Source organism: Arachis ipaensis, chromosome B07, assembly GCF_000816755.2.
Source record: "Arachis ipaensis cultivar K30076 chromosome B07, Araip1.1, whole genome shotgun sequence".
NCBI lineage: Eukaryota > Viridiplantae > Streptophyta > Magnoliopsida > Fabales > Fabaceae > Arachis > Arachis ipaensis.
Window position 1 is genome coordinate 122,717,864 of NC_029791.2, and position 1,067 is coordinate 122,718,930.

A 1,067-nucleotide genomic window follows, 5' to 3' on the forward strand; every position below is an offset into this window, starting at 1 on the left:
TAAGAAATAAGAAAGCCAGGTGTAAGGAGGCAAGGTTTCGATGCTTTGTTGTTGTGGTGAAAAGTTGACAAGTGTGATTGTCATTAAATGAGTTAAAGGTGTGATTATGGTTAATGCATGATGAGTTCGGTGATGAGGGGAGAAGGGAGTGTGATTGACGGATTTAATCATAGTTGAATTATGATTGGTTTGAGTGAGCTAATGGTTCAGTTAACTTAAGGTTTTATGCAAGGGTAGTTAAAGCTTTAATTTGGCTTAACGCATAGCAAAGGCATTTTGGTCCAAGAATAAAAATTGTGATCATGTACTAATTGATTGATGATGCATCTAGGGTTGTCCTTCTACTAATTCATCATTTAATGAATTAACGAGATGTGGCTAATTCAAAAAAAAATTAACTATACGGTAATTATCTAATTACCAAAACTCGTCATCGGAAAGACTAAAAAGTTTTAACGCCACTGTTACGATTCTAATCTATTATCTACACTATATATATAAACCTATGTGTATCGATGGACGTTGTCAAGAATAAGAAGTCATAGATCTCGTGAGGTAGGGTGGTTATAAAGTTGGTAATGATAATGGATCTAACACAGCTGCTATTGGGTTGGGTGTAGATAGTGGGCCTACCATGATAGTTGAAGCTAAGTAGAAGAAATAAGTGGAAAGAAGCCAATTTTAACCATGTGTGAAGAAATAAGATCAACAATAATGAAGAAAATGACCAAACACAAGAGAATACTTGGGAGGTGCACTGGGAAGTTGGCACCGGCTCAGCAATGGAGACTTGACAGGTGCATTAAACCCAATAGTCATAAGTGGAATGCCCAATAGAGTGGAGATAATAACAAGATTTTGTTTGAAATTATTAGGAAAAAAACAAACTGGAAGTTAATCTTCAACAACACATATGCACTTGTAATGTATGGCAGTTGACAAGTAATGGTTGGTTTAAATTTTTAGTTTATAGAAGTTTCATTTAAAACACATAATAATTATTTCTATCGTTATACATGGACTTTATGTATCCATTTCTAGACTGAGGATCAAGGATGCTGAAAACT